Source organism: Engystomops pustulosus, chromosome 2 (genome assembly GCF_040894005.1).
Source record: "Engystomops pustulosus chromosome 2, aEngPut4.maternal, whole genome shotgun sequence".
NCBI classification, from domain to species: Eukaryota; Metazoa; Chordata; class Amphibia; order Anura; family Leptodactylidae; genus Engystomops; species Engystomops pustulosus.
This window is the reverse complement of record NC_092412.1, coordinates 252,604,619-252,631,366: the sequence shown is the minus strand read 5'-3', so window position 1 is coordinate 252,631,366 and position 26,748 is coordinate 252,604,619. Positions and strand designations below refer to the sequence as shown.

Below are 26,748 nucleotides of genomic sequence, written 5' to 3'. Positions count from 1 at the left end.
ATGGATGTGCAGCCGACAAATCTGCGGCAACTGTGTGATGCCATCATGTCAGTATGGACCAAAATCTCTGAGGAGCTTCCAGCACCTTGTTGTATCTATGCCACGAAGAATTGAGGCAGTTCTGAAGGCAAAAGGGGGTCCAACCCGTTAATAGCATGGTGTATATGAATCAAAGTAAGGAGTACCAGAAATATGATGTCTATATCCACTCACATACACATAGGGGCAGAGTTACTTACCCAGTCCGTTTGCGATCCAGCGACGCGTTCTCTGTGGAGGATTCGGGTCTTCCGGCGATTCATTAAGGTAGTTCCCCTGATGTCCACCAGGTGTCGCTGCTGCGCTGAAGTCCGTCGGATTGCATCGGGGTTCACCAAGCTGGGCCAGGTGCAGGTAAGTGCGTGTCCAGCGACACTTTTTTTTTTAAAAAAATGCAGCGGTTTTTTTCCGAATCCGTCGGGTTTTTGTACGGCCACGCCTACGATTTCCATCACGTGCAACCCGACGTCGATGCAACACAATCCAATTGCTTGCGCTAAAAACCCAGGGCAATACAGGGAAAATCTGTGCAAAACGGAAAAATTCGGGTAACTTGCCCTAAAAATGCGATTCGGGCCCTTAGTAAATGACCCCCATATTGTTGATATGTAATGTAATCAGTATATTTGTTTTTAATATAGTTAGTAGGTTATATGTTTTTTGTTTTAATTACGATACTAGGGATTTGTGACGGCACACTGACGGGAGGGGGTGGAGAGATATGAACCGATGTAATGATTACATAGACACCCAACAGCCTATATAGCATGTGTACCTTAACATTCCCAACAATACAGCCATGAAGAAGGACACATTGGGGCAGATTTACTTACCCTGTCCTCTTGCGATCCCGCGGTGCGTTGTCCGACGAGGATTCAGTCTGCCGCGATTCAAGCTCGTGTGCCTGAGTTCCTGCATCCGTCGATTCTGCCCTGAGTTCACCTGCATCTTACCGGTGCTGCTAAGTGCGTGTCTTGCAACACAATTCTAAATGTTAAATCCTGCGCGCTGTCCGAATCCACCAGGTTGTCCGACCGCCTGCCCCCCCTCCCATTTCTGTCACGTGCAAGCCGGTGCCGATGCACCAAAATCCAGGGGCAATTCGCCACAAAACAGAAATCGTCGGGAAACCCGACGAAATTGAATCTGCCGGACCCTTAGTAAATGAGCGCCAAGGTGCATTTGAAAGGCGTTGCTGTGATGTAATCTTTTAAGCTTGGAATTATTGTAAATCTGACTATGGTCCAGAAATAAAGCACGAAGAAATATTATTCAATATTTTTTTGGGGTATTACTGTCCTGTTTGCTGGATCAACAACCAAGAAGCATTTGTACTCTTTTCTCCAGTCCAGGAGGGATCTACAGCGCGGACCCAGACCCATTTGCTGAGAATCGGTGTGCAGACTTTCTATTTCTTTTTTGGATGACAAATCTTGCAATATTCACTTTGCTGAAGCTTCAGGTCTGCATTGAATTGGTTGGATGTTGCCCCGGTTGTCCTGGAAATTAGTATAAAACTCCCTATAGTCCTCCAAAACACAACCATTTTATTTAAACAAAACCCTTATCTTATTTTCTTTTATTATCCTATTATCTTTTTTCATTTGCCCTCAAACTTCCCCATTTTACCCTTCCTATGCGGGATGAATGGCAGCCTCCATTTTTATAGATAAGTCCAAAGCAAATCATAAAAGATTTGGATTCCCTTTGGTGGCAGCAAAAATTATTGATTTTCTCATCTCTACTCAGAACTAAAGACTTACACATTGGGGCTTATTTACTAAGGGTCGCAGATCGCACTTTCGTCGGACTTTGCACCTTTTTCAAGGATTTCACGGCTTGCACAGGTATTTAACAGGTGTCTGCGCTGGGATTGTGTCGCAGCTGGTTTCATGCAACACAAATTGGGTGGGGGGGGATCGTCGGACGATCTGACTGATTCAGACTGAGTGCGGGATTTAACTTTACAATTGTGTCGCAAGACAATGCTCTTACATGCACCAGGAAGAAGAAGGTGAACTCCGGGGACCTGAGCGGGGAAGCGACACATGCAGGAAATTGGGCGCACAATCTTAGTGACTCCCCGCACAGCGCATTATACACGGACAATGCACTTACATACACCAGGAAGAAGAAGGTGAACTCCGGGGACCTGAGCAGGGAAGTGACACATGCAGGATATCGGGTGCAGGATCTTAGTGACTCCCCGCACAGCGCATTATACACGGACAATGCACTTACATGCACCAGGAAGAAGAGGGTGAACTCCGGGGACCTGAGCGGGGAAGCGACACATGCAGGAAATTGGGCGCACAATCTTAGTGACTCCCCGCACAGCGCATTATACACGGACAATGCACTTACATACACCAGGAAGAAGAAGGTGAACTCCGGGGACCTGAGCGGGGAAGTGACACATGCAGGATATCGGGTGCAGGATCTTAGTGACTCCCCGCACAGCGCATTATACACGGACAATGCACTTACATGCACCAGGAAGAAGAGGGTGAACTCCGGGGACCTGAGCGGGGAAGCGACACATGCAGGAAATTGGGCGCACAATCTTAGTGACTCCCCGCACAGCGCATTATACACGGACAATGCACTTACATACACCAGGAAGAAGAAGGTGAACTCCGGGGACCTGAGCGGGGAAGCGACACATGCAGGATATTGGGTGCAGGATCTTAGTGACTCCCCGCACAGCGCATTATACACGGACAATGCACTTACATGCACCGGGAAGAAGAGGGTGAACTCCGGGGACCTGAGCGGGGAAGCGACACATGCAGGATATCAGGTGCAGGATCTTAGTGACTCCTCGCACAGCGCATTATACACGGACAATGCACTTACATGCACCAGGAAGAAGAAGGTGAACTCCAGGGACCTGAGCGGGGGAAGTGACACATGCAGGATATCGGCGCAGGATCTTAGTGACTCCCCGCACAGCGCATTATACACGGACAATGCACTTACATGCACCAGGAAGAAGAAGGTGAACTCCGGGGACCTGAGCGGGGAAGCGACACATGCAGGATATCGGGCGCAGGATCTTAGTGACTCCCCGCACAGCGCATTACACACGGACAATACACTTACATGCACCAGGAAGAAGAAGGTGAACTCCGGGGACCTGAGCGGGGAAGCGACACATGCAGGAAATTGGGCGCACAATCTTAGTGAATTGCGACACAGCGCATTATTGTCATACAATGCACTTTTGGTGAACTCCAGCAGCCGGGTAAGTAAATTAGCCCATTGTGTGTTTCCTACAGGACTGGATGCAGTAAGGTTCCTTATATACAAGGAATACAGACCATAATGTTAGTTATTTCTGCTTTATTGTTTTTTGGGCAATAAATGTTCACAATCTTCAGGGTTTTTTATGAACCAACACAACTCTATTGCTGTTTTAATAAATCTCTTCTCTCTGTCGTGAGCTCCTTCTATTTCACGTTCCTCTTCGTGCTCTTCGTCATCTTGCCGTTTACTGTGAAGGCAGGAGGAAGTATAAATCTATTGAAATTCTATTTGCTGTTTATTTTTTTACACTTAATTATTTCTGATGGAATACATGTATGACATAGACTATACTGGTAGTGCTGCCCCCTGCAAGGTCACAGCTTTACCCCCATTATTCATTATTATCCAACTGGACCTAAAATAAAATTCAAAGTAAACCAAAAATTCCCAGCAGTCGGCTCTTCTTTCCCCTGTGATCCTGTACTGGAGCATTGATGGTCTCCCTGGTTTTAGAAAACATTGGGATTTTTAAGAGGACTTGTCATCAGGCCAAAGTACCCAAATGTTCCAGTAGTTGGAATGACACCAATCAAAATGTAGTGACTTGTCCTAGTGTCATGGGTGCTCTCCCGACCCACGTCTCCGGTTGCGTGATCCTCTGTTTTCCCCAGTGCCCCGCTGCTCTGTATTCCCTCTCCCCATTCCTGATTCCCATCCAGCGGCCATGCACACGAGTTCCCATCTCCTAGGGCGTGCGAGCCATCTTCAGAAGATTTAAAGTGCCAGCGCACTGCTGATTGGTGCTGGCCCTTTTTTTAGGAAATGGTGTCTCCCAGCATTCCCTGCCGGATCTTCCTGCTATATGCCATCGAGACAGCTTTGCCCTGTGCCTAGTGCTTGTGATTGGATTCCCCAATGTGGCCCAGGACCTATTCCTGTTTACGCTCCTCCGCTGCCTGCCCTGACCTTCTGCTCTGCCTCCGACTCTGAACCTTTGCTGCCTGTCTTGACCTCCTGCCCGTCCCCAACCATGAACTTGCCTGCCGACCCTGTACCTCGCCTTGGCCGCCACCACGGTCAAAGTGGCACCTGTGGAGTGACCTGGTGGTATCCTGCCACAGCAAGTCTAACTTGCTTTGTGGCGGGCTCTGGTGAAAACCGGGTGCCACTTAGATTCCGGTCCCAGGTGTTGGCTCGTGTCGTCGTCCGCGGTGGTCCAGTGGGTTCACTACCCCAGAAGCCTGACACCTAGTAATAGTAATATCCCTTGAATTAATGGTACAACATATAAATATACTTACTCCTCTCTACAGATGGAGAGGGAGACAAATCCAAGGCAAAGTACAAGGAACAGAGATTTCTTCAGGAAAACCATGTCTTATCTGTCAAAAAGAATAATATTGGTATAGTATAAAAGTATAAAAGACATGTAAAAGATTTCACTGCATTTGGGATATGTCCAGTTTTACTGTTTAATACTGTATGTAATACACAGTATGGTAAGCTGGGGCTCCTAAAAAATAAAAAAGATCTAGTGGACTGGCCCACTAGAGTACCAGAGAATTCTTAGGTGGGCCTGGACTCTAACTCAATGTTAACCCTAGAGGTTTTGCAGAGGGAAATCAAATTTCTACTTTGGTTTATTTCCTCTGGGCTGATGGAGGTTGGGTCCAAGGAACCCCAGGCCAACACTGGATCTTCTTATCCCTTTCCTTATCATCTGGTCCAGTATGGCTCCTCCCATTAGCTCTGAACCATTTTAGCTCCTCCCATCAGCTCAGGTCCAGTGTAGCTCCTCTCGTCAGCTCCGGTCCCTGTTGTTATACAGAGTCTGCAGCAGTCAGGACAAATCACCAGCGCCTGCCCGCTGCAGCCTAATACTGGAAGCGATAGGATAGGAGCCTTTGACATTACCTTACAACCACTGTGCACCTCAGTTTTCAATTGACTGAACATTTATCACATCTCAGTTTTTCCTTCCCTTACTGTAATAGAAAATGTCATCATTTCGCAGTTTCATGGCTTTCACTCCTTAGAGTCATCAATTCAAGTCAATGGATTTGAGCAGGAACAAGAGCAGGACTTCTGTAGAATCACAGATCAGGTCATGTCAATGTCTGTGCCAATATTTTTACAATGATGTACCTGACTGTATTGGGGGCAATGATCCGAGGGCACAAATTGTGGTCAGGTCGCTGCTCCAATAGAGGTATACAACACGTTCCAAATTATTATGCAAATTATATTTATATCTAATTTTCCTAAATGGTTGACGCAAATTACAGTCAGTACAATAAAAGTCATCACCTGTCATCACTTTTGTAGAGTTTCTGCTTGAATTTCTTTGCATGATGTCAAAGCCGCCTTCCAGAGCTGCTGTATGATGAGAACGGACTCCCACCCTCATAGGTTATTCACTTGATGATCCTCCAAAGGTTCTCTATAGAGTTGAGGTCAGGGAGGATGGTGGCCACACCATGAGATTCTTTCCTGTTATGCCCATAGCAGCCAATGACACAGAGGTATTTGTGCAGCATGAGATGGTGCATTGTCCTGCATGAGATGGGGCATTGTCCTGCATGAGATGGAGCATTGTCCTGCATGAGATGGTGCATTGTCCTGCATGAGATGGGGCATTATCCTGCATGAGGTAGTGCATTGTCCTGCATGAGATGGAGCATTGTCCTGCATGAGATGGGGCATTGTCCTGCATGAGGTGGTGCATTGTCCTGCATGAGGTAGTGCATTGTCCTGCATGAGATTAAGCATTGTCCTGTATGAGATGAAGCATTGTCCTGCATGAGATGGAGCATTGTCCTGCATGAGATGAAGCATTGTCCTGCATGAGATGGAGCATTGTCCTGCATGAGATGGAGCATTATCCTACATGAGATGGAACACTGTCCTGCATGAGGTGGTGCATTGTCCTGCAGGAGATGGTGCATTGTCCTGCATGAGATGGAGCATTGTCCTGCATGAGATGGAGCATTGTCCTGCATGAGATGGAGCATTGTCCTGTATGAGATGGTGCATTGTCCTGCATGAGATGGAGCATTGTCCTGCATGAGATTAAGCATTGTCCTGTATGAGATGAAGCATTGTCCTGCATGAGATGGAGCATTGTCCTGCATGAGATGGAGCATTGTCAGGCATGAGATGGAGCATTGTCCTGCATGAGATGGAGCATTGTCCTGCATGAGATGGAGCATTGTTCTGCATGAGATGGAGCATTATCCTACATGAGATGGAGCATTGTCCTGCATGAGGTGGTACATTGTCCTGCATGAGATGGTGCATTGTCCTGCATGAGATGGAGCATTGTCCTGTATGAGATGAAGCATTGTCCTGCATGAGATGGAGCATTGTCCTGCATGAGGTGGTGCATTGTCCTGCATGAGATGGTGCATTGTCCTGCATGAGATGGTGCATTGTCCTGCATGAGATGGAGCATTGTCCTGCATGAGATGAAGCATTGTCCTGCATGAGATGGGGCATTGTCCTGTATGAGATGGTGCATTGTCCTGCATGAGATGGAGCATTGTCCTGCATGAGATGAAGCATTGTCCTGTATGAGATGAAGCATTGTCCTGCATGAGATGAAGCATTGTCCTGCATGAGATGAAGCATTGTCCTGCATGAGATGGAGCATTGTCCTGCATGAGATGAAGCATTGTCCTGCATGAGATGAAGCATTGTCCTGTATGAGATGAAGCATTGTCCTGTATGAGATGAAGCATTGTCCTGCATGAGATGGTGCATTGTCCTGCATGAGATGGTGCATTGTCCAGCATGAGATGGTGCATGGTCCTGCATGAGGTGGTGCATTGTCCTTCATGAGATGGAGCATTGTCCTGCATGAGATGGGGCATTGTCCTGTATGAGATGGTGCATTGTCCTGCATGAGATGGTGCACTGTCAGGCATGAGATGGAGCACTGTCCTGCATGAGATGGAGCACTGTCCTGCATGAGATGGAGCATTGTCCTGCATGAGATGGAGCATTGTCCTGCATGAGATGAAGCATTGTCCTGCATGAGATGAAGCATTGTCCTGCATGAGATGGAGCATTGTCCTGCATGAGATGAAGCATTGTCCTGCATGAGATGAAGCATTGTCCTGTATGAGATGAAGCATTGTCCTGTATGAGATGAAGCATTGTCCTGCATGAGATGGTGCATTGTCCTGCATGAGATGGTGCATTGTCCAGCATGAGATGGTGCATGGTCCTGCATGAGGTGGTGCATTGTCCTTCATGAGATGGAGCATTGTCCTGCATGAGATGGGGCATTGTCCTGTATGAGATGGTGCATTGTCCTGCATGAGATGGTGCACTGTCAGGCATGAGATGGAGCACTGTCCTGCATGAGATGGAGCACTGTCCTGCATGAGATGGAGCATTGTCCTGCATGAGATGGAGCATTGTCCTGCATGAGATGGTGTATTGTCCTGCATGAGATGAAGCATTGTCCTGCATGAGATGGGGCATTGTCCTGAATGAGATGGTGCATTGTCCTGTATGAGATGGTGCATTGTCCCGCATGAGATGGTGCATTGTCCTGCATGAGATGGAGCATTGTCCTGCATGAGATGGTGCATTGTCCTGCATGAGATGGAGCATTGTCCTGAATGAGATGGAGCATTGTCCTGCATGAGATGGTGCATTGTCCTGCATCAGATGGAGCATTGTCCTGCATGAGATGGTGCATTGTCCTGCATCAGATGGTGCATTGTCCTGCATGAGATGGGGCATTGTCCTGCATGAGATGGGGCATTGTCCTGCATGAGATGGTGCAATGTCCTGCATGAGATGGAGCATTGTCCTGCATGAGATGGTGCATTGTCCTGCATGAGATGGAGTATTGTCCTGCATCAGATGGTGCATTGTCCTGCATGAGATGGAGCATTGTCCTGCATGAGATGGTGCATTGTCCTGCATGAGATGAAGCATTGTCCTGCATGAGATGGAGCATTGTCCTGCATGAGATGGAGCATTGTCCTGTATGAGATGGTTCATTGTCCTGCATGAGATGGAGCAATGTCCTGCATGAGATGGTGCATTGTCCTGCATGAGATGGAGCATTGTCCTGAATGAGATGGAGCATTGTCCTGCATGAGATGGTGCATTGTCCTGCATCAGATGGAGCATTGTCCTGCATGAGATGGTGCATTGTCCTGCATCAGATGGTGCATTGTCCTGCATGAGATGGGGCATTGTCCTGCATGAGATGGTGCAATGTCCTGCATGAGATGGAGCATTGTCCTGCATGAGATGGTGCATTGTCCTGCATCAGATGGTGCATTGTCCTGCATGAGATGGAGCATTGTCCTGCATGAGATGGAGCATTGTCCTGCATGAGATGGTGCATTGTCCTGCATGAGATGGAGCATTGTCCTGCATGAGATGGAGCATTGTCCTGCATGAGATGGAGCAATGTCCTGCATGAGATGGTGCATTGTCCTGCAGGACATGGAGCATTGTCCTGCATGAGGTGGTGCATTGTCCTGCATCAGATGGTGCATTGTCCTGCATGAGATGGAGCATTGTCCTGCATGAGATGGAGCATTGTCCTGCATGAGATGGAGCATTGTCCTGCCTGAGATGGAGCATTGTTCCGCATGAGATGGTGCATTGTCCTGCATGAGGTGGTGCATTGTCCTGCATGAGATGGTGCATTGTCCTGCATGAGATGGAGCATTGTCCTGCATGAGATGGTGCATTGTCCTGAATGAGATGGAGCATTGTCCTGTATGAGATGGTGCATTGTCCCGCATGAGATGGTGCATTGTCCTGCATGAGATGGAGCATTGTCCTGCATGAGATGGTGCATTGTCCGGCATGAGATGGTGCATTGTCCTGCATGAGATGGAGCATTGTCCTGCATGAGATGAAGCATTGTCCTGCATGAGGTGGTGCATTGTCCTGCATGAGATGGTGCATTATCCTGCATGAGGTGGTGCATTGTCCTGCATGAGATGGTGCATTGTCCTGCATGAGATGGAGCATTGTCCTGCATGAGATGGTGCATTGTCCTGAATGAGATGGAGCATTGTCCTGTATGAGATGGTGCATTGTCCCGCATGAGATGGTGCATTGTCCTGCATGAGATGGAGCATTGTCCTGCATGAGATGGTGCATTGTCCGGCATGAGATGGTGCATTGTCCTGTATGAGATGGTTCATTGTCCTGAATGAGATGAAGCATTGTCCTGCATGAGATGAAGCATTGTCCTGCATGAGATAGTGCGTTGTCCTGCATGAGGTGGTGCATTGTCCTGCATGAGATGGAGCATTGTCCTGCATGAGATGGTGCATTGTCCTGCATCAGATGGTGCATTGTCCTGCATGAGATGGAGAATTGTCCTTCATGCATCAGAAACTCTATAAACTTTGCCATAGTCATTTTCACAGCTTCAGGAACCATAAAGGGGCCTACCAGCTCTCTTCTCTCTCTTCTGGCCCAAAACATGTCTCCATAACCTCCTTCCAGACATTGCAGCCTTATGCTGGCCGTCCACCAACCATCCACTACTCCATCCATCTGGACCATCCAGGGTTGCACGACGCTCATCAGTAAGCAAGACTTTTAAACTAGTCTTCATGTATGTCTGGGCCCACTGCAGCCGTTTCTGCTTCTGAGCATTGGAAGGAGAGTAGACTTTTTTTTATTGACTCGAGTTTAAGCCGAGTTAGAGTTTTTCAGCACATTTTTTGTACTCGGCTTATACTTGAGTATATATGGTAATTTGCAGAATAATTTGGGACGTGTTGTATTATGTACAGTCATGGTGCGATGAGCACACAGGGAAGATTCATTATGGCTGGTACGGAAACCACATGAACCTCCAGGTCCCCGGCAGTTTTCTGGCTTCTAGGACCCATACATCACTTTGGGTGTTTAGGGATTAGAATAGACAAGGAACGAGCCTGACCGAGGGCAGGATGGGGGGTGCACCTTCACTGCTGCACCGGTCTGAACTAGCAGAGTTTGCGCCCGTTTCACTAAGAGGTTCGAGCCACTAATTGAATACGATCCTAGGACCACCAGGTGGGGGGGGGGGCGAATTTAAACTGTGACATTCTAAACTGTCCATGGGGCATTGCTGTAATATTCTGCAAATCCACATTGTGCCCGGGGACCCTGATGTTGGCATTTTACATTTTGGTTTTCTGTAGTTTTACTAACCACTAAATTTCAGCAAAACCTCAATGTCAGAACGCTAAACAGAAATACATGAAGTTTACAAAAAAGTTATAAAACTATAGCATGTTCCATAAAACATTCTAGATATTGGCTTGATTACCACTCTACTTATCTACTAGTACTAGACACATGCAAATCCCCAACAAAAATATGTTTCACAACATAATGGGGGTCATTTACTAAGGGCCCGATTCGCGTTTCCCCGACGTGTTACCCGAATATTTCTGATGTGCGCCGATTTTTCCTGAATTTCCCCAGGATTTTGGCGCACGCGATGGGATTGTGTCACATCGGCGCTGGTATGCACGCGACGGAAATCGGGGGGCGTGGCCAAACGAAAGCGTCACATTTTTTAAACAAAGTGTGCTGGACACGCGCTTACCTTCACCAGGAATAGGCTCGTGCACTCCGCCGAACCTCGGCGGACTCCAGCGCAGCAGCGACACCTGGTGGACGTCGGAGGAACTGCCTTAGTGAATCCCCGGAAGACCCGAATCCACCGCAGAGAACGCGCCGCTGGATCGCGAATGGACCGGGTAAGTAAATCTGCCCCAATGAGCCACAAAGTATAACAAGTTCCCAAGATAGACAATACTCAACCACATTCAACATTAATTATATGTCATTGAATTAGCATAAAAATTTAATTTGGGATAATAATAATAATATCCATTCAGAACTCGTATATTACCGGGCTGAGTTAAATGTGAAGTATATAAGATTGTATGTAGGGTGCTTCATACAGTATTGTGCAACATGCAATTAATAAAAGAAACCGCACATATTCCTGATTAACCCCTTATCACAGACACTAGTTTTCAGCTCAATGACCAGACTCGACCTTCACCATGAATAGGATCGTGCATTCCGCCGGAACTTGGCGGGCTTCAGCGCAGCAGCGCCACCTGGTGGACGTCGGAGGAACTGCCTTAGTGAATCGCCGGAAGACCCGAATCCACCGCAGAGAACGCGCTGCTGGATCGCGAATGAACCGGGTAAGTAAATCTGCCCCATCGTACTTCATGTTAGTTGTAAAATTTAAGTGATAGGTTTTGTGTTTCGTTCCAAAAAAAAGTGAAAATTTGGCAAAAGGTTGTAAAAATTCTTCATTTTCCAAGTTTGAAATGTTCTGCTTTACAGACAGGAAGTAAAACTACCCAAAAAGTTTGATAATTAACATTTACAGAATATCTGCTTTATGTTGGGATGATATTTTATGCGTCCTCTCACTTTTCTAGGATGTTATGAGGCGCAGAACTTTAGGTGCGATTTTTCTCATTTTCATGAAAATTGCCAAAACTCACATTTTGAGGGAGAACTCAGCTTCCAAGTGACTTTTAGAGGCCTAAAAAGTTGTTAAACTCCATAAATTACCCCACAATAAAAACTTCACCCCTCAACATATGTAAAACAACTTCTATTAAGTCCATTAACCCTTTAAGTGTTTCACATGGGTTAAAACAATATGGACCTGCGATTTAGAAACTTTTGAATTTTTTTTGGAAAATACATTGTTTTTGGCCAAAACTGACATTTTCATAATAAATTAAATGATAAAACGCTCTGCAACATTTGATGCCCAATTCCTCCCTAGTGTACTGATACCCCATATGTGGTGGTGACTGACAACAGCGAAGCCATAGGCGAAGCAGGAACATGACGGTGGTAAGGGGGGACCTATAACGACTGAATTTAGATGATAGTATTGAGGTAAGATGATGGTCCTTGTTAAAAGAACAGAGTGGGTGGGATAGTGTAGTGATGTAAGAACAGAGTAGGTGGGATAGTGTAGTGATGTAAGAACAGAGTAGGTGGGATAGTGTAGTGATGTAAGAACAGAGTGAGTGGGATAGTGCAGTGATGTAAGAACAGAGTGGGTGGGATAGTGTAGTGATGTAAGAACAGAGTGGGTGGGATAGTGTAGTGATGTAAGAACAGAGTAGGTGGTGTATAGTGTAGTGATGTAAGAACAGAGTGGGTGGTGTATAGTGTAGTGATGTAAGAACAGAGTGGGTGGGATAGTGTAGTGATGTAAGAACAGAGTGGGTGGGATAGTGTAGTGATGTAAGAACAGAGTGGGTGGGATAGTGTAGTGATGTAAGAACAGAGTGGGTGGGATAGTGTAGTGATGTAAGAACTGAGTGGGTGGTGTATAGTGTAGTGATGTAAGAACAGAGTAGGTGGGATAGTGTAGTGATGTAAGAACAGAGTAGGTGGGATAGTGTAGTGATGTAAGAACAGAGTGGGTGGTGTATAGTGTAGTGATGTAAGAACAGAGTGGGTGGGATAGTGTAGTGATGTAAGAACAGAGTGGGTGGTGGATAGTGTAGTGATGTAAGAACAGAGTGGGTGGGATAGTGTAGTGATGTAAGAACAGAGTGGGTGGTGGATAGTGTAGTGATGTAAGAACAGAGTGGGTGGGATAGTGTAGTGATGTAAGAACAGAGTAGGTGGGATAGTGTAGTGATGTAAGAACAGAGTGGGTGGGATAGTGTAGTGATGTAAGAACTGAGTGGGTGGGATAGTGTAGTGATGTAAGAACAGAGTGGGTGGGATAGTGTAGTGATGTAAGAACAGAGTGGGTGGGATAGTGTAGTGATGTAAGAACAGAGTGGGTGGGATAGTGTAGTGATGTAAGAACAGAGTAGGTGGTGTATAGTGTAGTGATGTAAGAACAGAGTAGGTGGGATAGTGTAGTGATGTAAGAACAGAGTGGGTGGGATAGTGTAGTGATGTAAGAACAGAGTGGGTGGGATAGTGTAGTGATGTAAGAACAGAGTGGGTGGGATAGTGTAGTGATGTAAGTACAGAGTGTCAGGTTCGCTAGGGAGATTGCTGGGACTTCTGGTTCTTCTGGTGGTACCAGCAGCGTTCTCCAAACCCCGGCGCGTATCCGCGCAAACTCCACCTCTCGTCCTGGGCAGCGGCTGCTAAGATCTCGCGCTGTCTAGGAGTGGCTGGGACTTTGAACCTCTGCTTGGTGCTTGGTTGTTTCTGCACCATGAGGGGTTAATTCCCAGATGCTGTCCAGCACCTATCAGGTTCTGGAGGTGGAGTTCTGGCTGCATAAATTGCAGCTTCACTAGTCACCAGTGCCAGTGTTTGATAATCCCTTTCTCCACCTGGTTGCTGCTAGTTTGTATTGCTCTGTATCTGTATCTATATTGTTGCTAACTCGGCTAGTTTTGGACTTTGACTCTTGCTTACTGATTCTGCTTTTGACGTACCCTCTAGTTGTGACTCCGGCTTGTTTACGATTCTTTTATGTTTTATGTTTGTCAGTCTGTTTGTGTTCCCCTTCCCACACTTACCCAGAATATTTCGAGTCTTCAAGTAGTCGCCCCACGGTTTAGCGTGGGGGGGCTATAGGAAGGGACAGAGGTTGGGGCAAGCTCAGGGCACACTATCCCCTGTCTTTTGTGTACCAATCCTAACAGAAACACTGGCCACACATAGGTCTGCATCCTGTATCCGACCTGCTACATTCTCTCCTTCCATGGAGCCTTTGTCAGCTGTGGTCGCTCAGGTCCAGACCCTAACTCAGCTTGTTCAGGATCTAGCTTCCCGTCTCCAAATTCAGGAATCTATGCAGGTTCCACGGCAGACATCACCGCAGGATCCACTGCCACCCACGCCTGAACCTAAGGTTCCTCTCCCTGACGTGTTTTTTGGTGACCGTAAGAAATTTTTTTCATTTCGGGAGGGCTGTAAACTTTACTTTACTTTACGCCCTCGTTCATCGGGCACAGAGATTCAAAGGGTGGGCGTGGTAATTTCCCTGTTGCGTGGGGATCCGCAAAATTGGGCTTTTTCTCTCCCACCTGACTCTCCATCTCGTTCTTCTCTTGACGCCTTTTTTTCTGCTTTAGGCCAGATTTATGACGAACCTGACCGCCGAGCACTTGCAGTTTCCCACCTTAGATCTCTGTGTCAGGGAAAACGGACAGCAGAAGATTATTGTGCCCAGTTCAGACAGTATGTGACTGACTCTCAATGGAATGACTGCGCCCTAAAAGACCAATTTATGTCCGGACTGTCAGACCGAGTACAGGACTTAGTCTTAGCTTATGCCGAGCCTCAGACATTAGATGATGCTATGACTCTGGTCATCCGAGTTGATCGTCGCCTAAGATCCAGGCGATCACCTCGGGTGTCCTCGGACTGTCAGCCAGCGGCCAGTCCGTCTCCAGGTAGTCCAGAATTGGAATCCATGGAGCTGGATAGCATCTCTCCTGCACAGCGGAAGCAACATCGAATAAGACGCCATCTTTGTTTCTACTGTGGAAGTCCTGATCATCAGATCAACACCTGTTCCAAGAGGCAGCAGCAGGAAAACTTCCGCTCCTAAGCAGTAGTCGGGGGGACTGCTTAGGAGCTCAGGTACTCCCTATTGTGTCTAGAATGTATTTACCTTGTACGGTTAAGTTTCAGTCTGTTTCCTGCACTGGTCGCGCCTTTTTGGATTCAGGTGCTGCGACTAATTTAATCGATTATAATTTTGTCTCTCAGTTTTGCATGTCATTGATTCCATTGTCCACTCCTATCCAGATGTCGGGTGCGGATTTGACCCCTCTACAGGCAGGGTTGATCAAATTCCGAACCCCGCAGATAAAGCTTATGGTAGGAGCTATGCATGAAGAATGGTGTTCTTTTCTAGTTATGGAAAACCTGTCTGAAAATGTCATTCTTGGTCTACCCTGGCTCCGGATCCATAATCCGGTAATTAATTGGGAAACTCTGGAGCTGGTTCATTGGGGTCCTCTCTGTAAGGAGCACCTGACCAGAGTTTCACTATGTACAGTAGTGACGGAAGATCAGGGTCTTCCAGGTTTTCTCTCGGACTACTCAGATGTGTTTTCAAAACCCTTGTCCCAAGTCCTTCCTCCTCACAGGGAGTTTGATTGTAAAATTGACCTTCTTCCTGATGCTAGACTGCCAAAGGGTCGTATATATAACTTGTCGGTACCAGAACGGGAGGCACTGAAGAGTTATATTGATGAGAGTTTGGCAATCGGACATATTCGTCCCTCTGAGTCGCCCACTGGGGCCGGGTTCTTTTTTGTTGAGAAAAAAGATGGTGGTTTACGGCCGTGTATTGACTATCGAGAATTAAATAAGATAACGGTAAAAAACTCAGGTCCCCTCCCCTTGATCCCGGATCTCTTAAATCAGGTTTCTGGGGCCCAAGTTTTCTCTAAATTAGATCTCAGAGGGGCTTATAACCTGATTCGGGTCCGAGAAGGGGATGAGTGGAAAACCGCATTTAATACACCTTTGGGGCACTTTGAATACCTGGTTATGCCCTTTGGTTTGAGTAATGCCCCAGCGGTTTTTCAAGGCTTTATGAACTCCATTTTTCATGATTACATCGGTGTGTTTATGGTGGTGTATCTAGACGATATTTTGATTTTTTCTCCTGATATGGTTTCTCACCAGCAACATCTCCGCCAAGTACTTACCAGGTTGCGCAAAAACCACCTCTTCGCTAAGCTGGAAAAGTGTGTTTTTTGCGTCCAGAAGGTTTCCTTCTTAGGTTATGTTGTGACTCCCTCTGATGTACAGATGGATCCGAGTAAGGTTCAGGCGCTCACGGACTGGGTTCGGCCTACCAATCTTAAGGCCCTACAACGATTTTTAGGTTTCGCTAACTATTATCGGAACTTTATAAAGAACTTTTCTGTGATCGCCAAACCCCTCACGGATCTAACCCGTAAGGGTGCTGATCCAAACAACTGGTCCCCTGCCGCTTGCTCAGCGTTTGAAACTTTAAAAGCGGCATTCTCGTCAGCCCCAGTTTTGGTTCAACCTGACCTCTCTCTACCGTTTGTTGTGGAGGTTGATGCCTCCGAGGTAGGAGTAGGTGCAGTGTTGTCTCAGGGGTCCTCCACTCTCACCAGACTTAGGCCCTGTGCATATTTCTCTAGAAAGTTTTCCTCTTGTGAGAGGAATTATGATATTGGTAATCGAGAGCTCCTTGCCATTAAGTGGGCATTTGAAGTCTGGCGACACTTTTTGGAAGGAGCTCTTCATCCGATAACTGTGCTCACAGATCATAAGAACTTAGTATATTTGGATACTGCTAAGCGTTTGAACTCACGTCAGGCTAGGTGGGCCTTGTTTTTCTCTCGCTTTAATTTTGTGGTCACCTACCGACCTGGGTCAAAAAATGTGAAGGCTGATGCCTTGTCCCGTAGCTTCGGGACTCCTGAGCTTCCAGCGACTACGGACAGTAATATTTTGTCTCCAGGTGTTGTGTTGGCAGCTGTCTCCTCCCACCTCTCCTCTCAAATTTTAGCAGGACAAAAATCTGCACCCAAAGACCTTCCGGAAGGCAAATTATTTGTTCCTCTTTCTTGTCGTTTGAGAGTGTTGGAGGAGACGCATTGCTCAGTATTGGCAGGTCATCCGGGAATGCGGAGTACCTTGAATCTCTTAAAGAGAAGTTACTGGTGGCCTCACATGACTAATGATGTGCACGCATTTGTCCAAGCCTGTCAGGTCTGTGCGCGAGGAAAGACTCCCAGGAGACGTCCTGAGGGGCCTCTTCTTCCGCTTCCAGTTCCCACCAGGCCATGGTCTAAAGTGTCAATGGATTTTGTCACTGATCTGCCAGCATCTCAAGGCTATACAGTGATTTGGGTGGTAGTGGACCGTTTCTAATATTCCTCGAGCGGAAGCCATTACATCCAAGTTGCGCTCGCTCTGGTCACAAGTTCGGGAGAATATTCAGAGGGCACAAAATTCTATGGTCCAACAAACTGAAAGAAGGCGCACTAAATCTGATACGTTTGTGGTGGGGGATAAAGTGTGGTTATCAACAAAAAACCTTAAATTGAAGGTCCCCTCTTTGAAGTTTGCGCCCAGGTTTGTGGGTCCGTTTGTTGTTACTCATATTGTTAACCCGGTTTCCTTCAAGATTACACTTCCAGCAGGGTGGCGGGTCCATAACACCTTCCATAAGAGTCTTCTGAAGCGCTATGTTGAGCCTGTTTTGCCTCTTTCTGACCCTCCTTCTCCATCTATTGTGGAGGGGAATCTGGAATTTGAGGTGGAAAAGGTGGTGAATTCCAGATGGGTAGGTAACTCCCTGCAGTACCTGGTCCATTGGAAAGGTTTTGGTCCTGAGGATAGGTCTTGGGTTCCGGCTAGAGATGTTCATGCTCCACGGTTACTCAGGTTATTTCATCAGACCTACCCTCAGAAGCCATCTTTAAGATCTAGGGGTCCGAAGGCCCCCCGTCAGGGGGGGGGTACTGTCAGGTTCGCTAGGGAGATTGCTGGGACTTCTGGTTCTTCTGGTGGTACCAGCAGCGTTCTCCAAACCCCGGCGCGTATCCGCGCAAACTCCACCTCTCGTCCTGGGCAGCGGCTGCTAAGATCTCGCGCTGTCTAGGAGTGGCTGGGACTTTGAACCTCTGCTTGGTGCTTGGTTGTTTCTGCACCATGAGGGGTTAATTCCCAGATGCTGTCCAGCACCTATCAGGTTCTGGAGGTGGAGTTCTGGCTGCATAAATTGCAGCTTCACTAGTCACCAGTGCCAGTGTTTGATAATCCCTTTCTCCACCTGGTTGCTGCTAGTTTGTATTGCTCTGTATCTGTATCTATATTGTTGCTAACTCGGCTAGTTTTGGACTTTGACTCTTGCTTACTGATTCTGCTTTTGACGTACCCTCTAGTTGTGACTCCGGCTTGTTTACGATTCTTTTATGTTTTATGTTTGTCAGTCTGTTTGTGTTCCCCTTCCCACACTTACCCAGAATATTTCGAGTCTTCAAGTAGTCGCCCCACGGTTTAGCGTGGGGGGGCTATAGGAAGGGACAGAGGTTGGGGCAAGCTCAGGGCACACTATCCCCTGTCTTTTGTGTACCAATCCTAACACAGAGTGGGTGGGATAGTGTAGTGATGTAAGAACAGAGTGGGTGGGATAGTGTAGTGATGTAAGTACAGAGTGGGTGGGATAGTGTAGTGATGTAAGAACAGAGTGGGTGGGATAGTGTAGTGATGTAAGAACAGAGTGGGTGGGATAGTGTAGTGATGTAAGAACAGAGTGGGTGGGATAGTGTAGTGATGTAAGAACAGAGTGGGTGGTGTATAGTGTAGTGATGTAAGAACAGAGTGGGTGGGATAGTGTAGTGATGTAAGAACAGAGTGGGTGGGATAGTGTAGTGATGTAAGAACAGAGTGGGTGGGATAGTGTAGTGATGTAAGAACAGAGTGGGTGGTGTATAGTGTAGTGATGTAAGAACAGAGTGGGTGGGATAGTGTAGTGATGTAAGAACAGAGTGGGTGGGATAGTGTAGTGATGTAAGAACAGAGTAGGTGGGATAGTGTAGTGATGTAAGAACAGAGTGGGTGGGATAGTGTAGTGATGTAAGAACAGAGTAGGTGGGATAGTGTAGTGATGTAAGAACAGAGTGGGTGGGATAGTGTAGTGATGTAAGAACAGAGTAGGTGGGATAGTGTAGTGATGTAAGAACAGAGTGGGTGGGATAGTGTAGTGATGTAAGTACAGAGTGGGTGGGATAGTGTAGTGATGTAAGAACAGAGTGGGTGGGATAGTGTAGTGATGTAAGAACAGAGTAGGTGGGATAGTGTAGTGATGTAAGAACAGAGTGGGTGGGATAGTGTAGTGATGTAAGTACAGAGTGGGTGGGATAGTGTAGTGATGTAAGAACAGAGTAGGTGGGATAGTGTAGTGATGTAAGAACAGAGTGGGTGGGATAGTGTAGTGATGTAAGTACAGAGTGGGTGGGATAGTGTAGTGATGTAAGAACAGAGTGGGTGGGATAGTGTAGTGATGTAAGAACAGAGTGGGTGGGGTAGTGTAGTGATGTAAGAACAGAGTGGGTGGGATAGTGTAGTGATGTAAGAACAGAGTAGGTGGTGTATAGTGTAGTGATGTAAGAACAGAGTAGGTGGGATAGTGTAGTGATGTAAGAACAGAGTGGGTGGGATAGTGTAGTGATGTAAGAACAGAGTGGGTGGTGTATAGTGTAGTGATGTAAGAACAGAGTGGGTGGGATAGTGTAGTGATGTAAGAACAGAGTGGGTGGGATAGTGTAGTGATGTAAGAACAGAGTAGGTGGGATAGTGTAGTGATGTAAGTACAGAGTGGGTGGGATAGTGTAGTGATGTAAGAACAGAGTAGGTGGGATAGTGTAGTGATGTAAGAACAGAGTGGGTGGTGTATAGTGTAGTGATGTAAGAACAGAGTGGGTGGGATAGTGTAGTGATGTAAGAACAGAGTGGGTGGGGTAGTGTAGTGATGTAAGAACAGAGTAGGTGGGATAGTGTAGTGATGTAAGTACAGAGTGGGTGGGATAGTGTAGTGATGTAAGAACAGAGTAGGTGGGATAGTGTAGTGATGTAAGAACAGAGTGGGTGGGATAGTGTAGTGATGTAAGTACAGAGTGGGTGGGATAGTGTAGTGATGTAAGAACAGAGTGGGTGGGATAGTGTAGTGATGTAAGAACAGAGTGGGTGGGGTAGTGTAGTGATGTAAGAACAGAGTAGGTGGTGTATAGTGTAGTGATGTAAGAACAGAGTGGGTGGGATAGTGTAGTGATGTAAGAACAGAGTGGGTGGGATAGTGTAGTGATGTAAGAACAGAGTAGGTGGTGTATAGTGTAGTGATGTAAGAACAGAGTAGGTGGGATAGTGTAGTGATGTAAGAACAGAGTGGGTGGGATAGTGTAGTGATGTAAGAACAGAGTGGGTGGTGTATAGTGTAGTGATGTAAGAACAGAGTGGGTGGGATAGTGTAGTGATGTAAGAACAGAGTGGGTGGGATAGTGTAGTGATGTAAGAACAGAGTGGGTGGGATAGTGTAGTGATGTAAGAACAGAGTGGGTGGGATAGTGTAGTGATGTAAGAACAGAGTGGGTGGGATAGTGTAGTGATGTAAGAACAGAGTGGGTGGGATAGTGTAGTGATGTAAGAACAGAGTGGGTGGGATAGTGTAGTGATGTAAGAACAGAGTGGGTGGGATAGTGTAGTGATGTAAGAACAGAGTAGGTGGTGTATAGTGTAGTGATGTAAGAACAGAGTGGGTGGGATAGTGTAGTGATGTAAGAACAGAGTAGGTGGTGTATAGTGTAGTGATGTAAGAACAGAGTAGGTGGGATAGTGTAGTGATGTAAGAACAGAGTGGGTGGGATAGTGTAGTGATGTAAGAACAGAGTGGGTGGTGTATAGTGTAGTGATGTAAGAACAGTGGGTGGGATAGTGTAGTGATGTAAGAACAGAGTGGGTGGGATAGTGTAGTGATGTAAGAACAGAGTGGGTGGTGTATAGTGTAGTGATGTAAGAACAGAGTGGGTGGTGTATAGTGTAGTGATGTAAGAACAGAGTAGGTGGGATAGTGTAGTGATGTAAGAACAGAGTGGGTGGGATAGTGTAGTGATGTAAGAACAGAGTGGGTGGTGTATAGTGTAGTGATGTAAGAACAGAGTAGGTGGGATAGTGTAGTGATGTAAGAACAGAGTGGGTGGGATAGTGTAGTGATGTAAGAACAGAGTGGGTGGTGTATAGTGTAGTGATGTAAGAACAGTGGGTGGGATAGTGTAGTGATGTAAGAACAGAGTGGGTGGGATAGTGTAGTGATGTAAGAACAGAGTGGGTGGTGTATAGTGTAGTGATGTAAGAACAGAGTGGGTGGTGTATAGTGTAGTGATGTAAGAACAGAGTAGGTGGGATAGTGTAGTGATGTAAGAACAGAGTGGGTGGGATAGTGTAGTGATGTAAGAACAGAGTGGGTGGTGTATAGTGTAGTGATGTAAGAACAGAGTGGGTGGGATAGTGTAGTGATGTAAGAACAGAGTGGGTGGGATAGTGTAGTGATGTAAGAACAGAGTGGGTGGGATAGTGTAGTGATGTAAGTACAGAGTGGGTGGGATAGTGTAGTGATGTAAGAACAGAGTGGGTGGGATAGTGTAGTGATGTAAGTACAGAGTGGGTGGGATAGTGCAGTGATGTAAGAACAGAGTGGGTGGGATAGTGTAGTGATGTAAGAACAGAGTGGGTGGGATAGTGTAGTGATGTAAGAACAGAGTAGGTGGTGTATAGTGTAGTGATGTAAGAACAGAGTGGGTGGGATAGTGTAGTGATGTAAGAACAGAGTGGGTGGTGTATAGTGTAGTGATGTAAGAACAGAGTAGGTGGGATAGTGTAGTGATGTAAGAACAGAGTGGGTGGGATAGTGTAGTGATGTAAGAACAGAGTGGGTGGGATAGTGTAGTGATGTAAGAACAGAGTAGGTGGTGTATAGTGTAGTGATGTAAGAACAGAGTGGGTGGGATAGTGTAGTGATGTAAGAACAGAGTGGGTGGTGTATAGTGTAGTGATGTAAGAACAGAGTAGGTGGGATAGTGTAGTGATGTAAGAACAGAGTGGGTGGGATAGTGTAGTGATGTAAGAACAGAGTGGGTGGTGTATAGTGTAGTGATGTAAGAACAGAGTAGGTGGGATAGTGTAGTGATGTAAGAACAGAGTAGGTGGGATAGTGTAGTGATGTAAGAACAGAGTGGGTGGGATAGTGTAGTGATGTAAGAACAGAGTAGGTGGGATAGTGTAGTGATGTAAGAACAGAGTAGGTGGTGTATAGTGTAGTGATGTAAGAACAGAGTAGGTGGTGTATAGTGTAGTGATGTAAGAACAGAGTAGGTGGTGTATAGTGTAGTGATGTAAGAACAGAGTGGGTGGGATAGTGTAGTGATGTAAGAACAGAGTAGGTGGGATAGTGTAGTGATGTAAGTACAGAGTGGGTGGGATAGTGTAGTGATGTAAGAACAGAGTAGGTGGGATAGTGTAGTGATGTAAGAACAGAGTGGGTGGGATAGTGTAGTGATGTAAGAACAGAGTAGGTGATGTGTAGTGTAGTGATGTAAGAACAGAGTGGGTGGGATAGTGTAGTGATGTAAGAACAGAGTGGGTGGGATAGTGTAGTGATGTAAGAACAGAGTGGGTGGGATAGTGTAGTGATGTAAGAACAGAGTGGGTGGGATAGTGTAGTGATGTAAGAACAGAGTGGGTGGGATAGTGTAGTGATGTAAGAACAGAGTGGGTGGGATAGTGTAGTGATGTAAGAACAGAGTGGGTGGGATAGTGTAGTGATGTAAGAGGGGAGGAGCTCAGGAGTAGATGTCACTCCCTGTCCTGTATCTCTCTTTCTCTTTCTCTCTCTAGAAGCACAGAAAGAAACATGTCCCTCCCACCCGCCCTTTACTATCATTAATTTACAACTGGTTATTTACCAATTACATGTATAATTCTATGAAAATGATTGTCTGTTTTTTTTTTTTGTTTTTTTTTTTTTTGAACTTTGACACTGTTTATCTTGTATCATGTAAATTTCTTAATTGACTGTTGATGAGATGAAGTTGGCATTATCCTCCTAAGCCCAGAGGAAGGGCAATTCTTCAGCCATGGTTCCCTAGAGGTTTCCTCCACAGGGGGTTTTTCCTCTCCTGAGCGCTGTGGGATGACTCTTTGTGAGTCGGAGGTTGCACATATTTAAAGTTTCTGCCTGGAGATTAAAATTTCTCAATGTTATGCTCCTGGCTTTAAAATGGAAAAAGAAAGAAATATCTAAATAAAAATGTAGATATAAAATTAAAAACAAATAAAAGAATATGTATTTAAGAAAAAAAATAGAATGGGAGTCAAAGTATGGCATTTTGTTATCTGTCGCAGCTTTTATTTTGCGGTGGAGGAGTCAGGTGGAAGGTGCAGGCAAGTTATTGGTGGACTAATTTAACTTATAGAGGATGTAAAAGCTCATGGTGGTCAACAGCCTGAGCTTTGGAAGTGGCCTCAAGGCTCTGGTAATGGTAAAAGCAGCCAGGGGCGGGCACGGTGTTGAAGCACACAATGGATAATCTTCACTAGGGTCATTGGTGCCCTTAAAGTGTACTGGCTCTGCTAGAATGGCAGCCAGAGCGTGCCGCCCCCCTTTGTTGATGTCTGGCCGGGTGCTGTATGTCAGGCAGCTTTAGATTGGGGTATTGGGGAATCCCACCCTTAGCATGTTACCTGACTCCTCCTCTGATTGTTTTATTCCTGTGATTCAAATAAAGCTGTGGCCATTTCACCCATTACGTTATGTGGTTGTGTATTTTTTCCATACACCGTGTTTTTCTCTTGTCTAAACTGTTTTAAAATAAAGTGGGGGTCCATCCCATATCCACACGTCATGCTGTACGGGCGCACGGCCGAGTATAGAATGAATGGAGGCGCCATTCACTGCAGATTTGTATTGTCACATTGTACGATCTATAAATTATTTTTTTTTTTTTTGGTAATGCAAACATATGAGGTTTATTATTTACGGAATGAGATACAATGTATAGATAATTCATTTTATTAACTATTTCAAGGGGGACACAAACAAAATCATCAATTTTTATTTTGGATTTTTAGCACTTTTTTTTCCCCCGCTCACCGTAAAAATAATATTTTATCTTTATTCTCTGGTTCACTACGATTGCGGTGTTACCTCATTTATTTAGGTTTTCTTATCTTTGCTCAATTTTACTGAGCAAAACCAATATTGGAGGAAATCGCATTGTTTTTACTATTGATAACTTTTCAGGGCCATAACTTCTGTATTTTTCTGTTGTCAGATCTGGTTGAGGGCTTATTTTTTGCGAAAACAGTTGTTCTTTTCAGTCGTATCATATTAGAGAACATAGCTTTTTTGATGACTTTTTAGAACATTTTTTGTGATGGTGTTTGATGAAAAATTCTATATTACGGGAAGTTTTTCGTGTTTTTTTTTTATGTCGTTCACCAAGCGGGTTCAATATTGATTTAGATTTATTTTACAGATTAATACGGACGCGGTGATACCAAATATGTACATATTTTTGTGTTTTTGTGTTTTATTCACTTTATTTGCATTATATGTGTAACTAGGGAGATTATGGGACTTTTATTGTATTTATTTATTTAATTATTATTCTAAAATAATTTTATCTTTTTTTTTAACTTTTCATTTCCCATTCTTTGGCTTGAACAAGGAATCATCTGATCGCTTGTTCAAGCCTTTACACTGCAATACACTTGCTACGCATGCTCAGTTATTTACAGCCGGGTCCTGCCAGGAAGGCAGAACCCGGCGAGAAGAGGAGCCGGAAGCCTCAGGTCACTCGTCGGACCCGGGGGCAGCGGCAGGAGGCATACGGGGGGGGGGGTCCCATCCACGCGGGACACGCTAACACGCCGCGGTTATGCTTGACCGCAGCGTGTAAGGGGTTAAGCACCCGGGATAGGAGTTTTTCGGATCCCGGGTGTTAGTGCCGGGTCTAGGCTGTGACATCACAGCCCGACACCGGCACCAGCGAGAAATACAAAAAAAACACAAACAAAAGAACATAAAACATGGAGACATTTATAACAACATAAAAAGAGTTTGTTAAATTAGGCTCATACAAAAAACAAGGGGCCAGATGTATCACAGTTCTGCGCTCAAGTCTCCTTGTAGCGCCTTAATTCTGGCATTGTTGCACCACCAGCTACACCATCTGTAATGAGTTGAGTTCCTGCCTCTTATTAATCACTTTACTTTAACACAGTTTAGGCGCAATGTTAGATTCAGGCAGTTACATGTCATCCTGCTACAAGCTCCTCTCTGCTTCTCTCCCACACCCCAGCATGAGAATGACGCCCACAGCAGCACCCAGGTGTGTGACACCCAGCACCCAGTGACCTCCTCAGCAGTGGCTTCTCCTGGAGGGGATCCCCCAGTGCTGGTCTCCTGCTGCACCCTTGTAATTCTAGCCAGTATCCTCCTCAGACACCGGTGTGGTCATCCTGCTACATGGGGTATCCGTAGTATCCGTAGTAAAATCCTGCAAACCTCTCTCCTCTCCTGCTCTGAGCTGAGGCTTCTGCAGATTGTTTTGTAAATAGAAGGTCATGAACTGTAAACAGAGGCTGCAGTTAGTGTCTTTAGAGTCTGCTGAGCTCGTCTGCTGTATTATACAGAGGCTGCAGGTTGTCTGTAGTGTGTGTAGTGTGTGTAGTGTCTGTAGGGCCTGTAGGGTCTGTAGGGTCTGTAGTGTGTGTAGTGTGTGTAGTGTCTGTAGTGTCGCCTGAGCTCTACTGCTGGGGATAAGCTGCTCTGCAGAATAGCTTAGTGCTTGCTTCTTAGTTTAAGCCACCTCGGTCTGAAGTGTTTTTGCGCCCGTATTTGCACCTGACCCTGCAGTCTCATTTCTGTGACTGTCTGTCGCCACCACTCTCATTCCAGTGACTGTCTTTCGCCAGTAGTCTCTTTCAGAGACTGTCTGTTGCCGGCAGTCTCTTTCAGTTACTGTCTGTCACTGGCAGTCTCTTTCAGTGACTGTCTTTCACCGGCAGTCTCATTTCAGTGACTGTCTGTCGCCGTCACTCTTATTACAGAGACTGTCTGTCTCTGGCACTCATTCCAGTGACTGTCTGTTTCTGGCAGTCTCTTTCAGTGACTATCTGTTGCAGGTAGTATCTTTCATGGACTGTCTGTTGCCGGCAGTCTCATTTTAGTGACCGTCTGTTGTTAGCAGTCTCTTTCAGTGACCGATTGTCGCTGGCAGTCTCATTTCAGTGACTGTCTCTCGCCGTCACTCTCTTTCCAGGGACTGTCTCCGTCACTATGTCTATGGGGGATTTTATCAGTGTTCCATGGCAACCAATCAGAGCTCACCTCACACATAAGCGTCTTATACTCATTGCCTATAGTAGCCAATCACAGCTCAGAGCTCATATTAATGACCTGTGGCAGAACAGCAACCAATCACGGCTCAGCTTCCAACTGCCACAGCAGCAGCAGACAATGGCTCCTGTATATGGCGGGTAATAAGTGGGTTTTGGAAAACCATTGGGTGAAAATTTCGTTCCATGCGTTACAGGCAACAACTGTGCAAAATTTGGTGATTGTAAATGTGACGGTGCAGATTCCTTTAACGGACATATATACATGCATACACACACACACACACACACTCAGCTTTATATATTAGATTATTAATATTTCCTACCTTGTGATAGAGAAAGTGCAGCACACAGGAGGACAGGACACCTCAGTATAGATCACTTCTTGGGATGGGGGTTATTATATCAGTAACTTGGGGGCGGGGCTCAGCTTGGGGGGAGGAGCTTCATACATCATCACCAGAGACTAATCACCAGACCTGATTAGAGATGAGCGAGCACTAAAATGCTCGGGTACTCGTTATTCGAGACGAACTTTTCCCGATGCTCGAGTGCTCGTTTCGAGTAACGAGCCCC

At 46.1% G+C, this 26,748-nt stretch overlaps 2 long non-coding RNA genes across 2 annotated transcripts in view; both read right to left on the bottom strand.

Annotated features, from left to right (window-relative positions):
- The window catches only part of LOC140119633 (uncharacterized), a 149,918-nt gene that overhangs the window by 8,901 nt on the left and 114,269 nt on the right, over positions 1–26,748 (bottom strand). The window lies entirely within an intron of this gene.
- Positions 3,367–26,577, bottom strand: LOC140116813 (uncharacterized). The gene is made up of 3 exons (XR_011852978.1): positions 26,499–26,577; positions 4,587–4,667; positions 3,367–3,532 (listed from the first exon to the last, which is right to left on the bottom strand). It is a non-coding gene; the product is annotated as an uncharacterized lncRNA (long non-coding RNA).